The sequence below is a fragment of the Petaurus breviceps genome, unplaced genomic scaffold (genome assembly GCF_028583685.1).
Source record: "Petaurus breviceps papuanus isolate PSGF00001 unplaced genomic scaffold, PetGlider_PUasm1.0 90849, whole genome shotgun sequence".
Lineage (NCBI taxonomy): Eukaryota > Metazoa > Chordata > Mammalia > Diprotodontia > Petauridae > Petaurus > Petaurus breviceps.
In genome coordinates, this window is record NW_027187361.1 from 10,496,040 (window position 1) to 10,496,342 (window position 303).

Below are 303 nucleotides of genomic sequence, written 5' to 3' on the forward strand. Positions count from 1 at the left end.
TGAATTTCCTAGTCCAGATAAAGTAATGAACCAGCAGTGCCCACTTTTCATGTATTGCTAAACTTGAATGTAGCTCACTCCTTAATAGGAATGCTGCCCAATAAGAAAATGAGAAATTAAAAAGGAAATGAGAAAAAACAACTTTTGCTCTCCATCAGCATTACTTATTAGATCAGCCAAACATTCATCATTTAAACAGCATGCGTGCATGTATACACACGTTTATATATATTGTCATATATACATATATGCCCATTATCTATCTATCTATCTATCTATCTATCTATCTATCTATCTATCTAT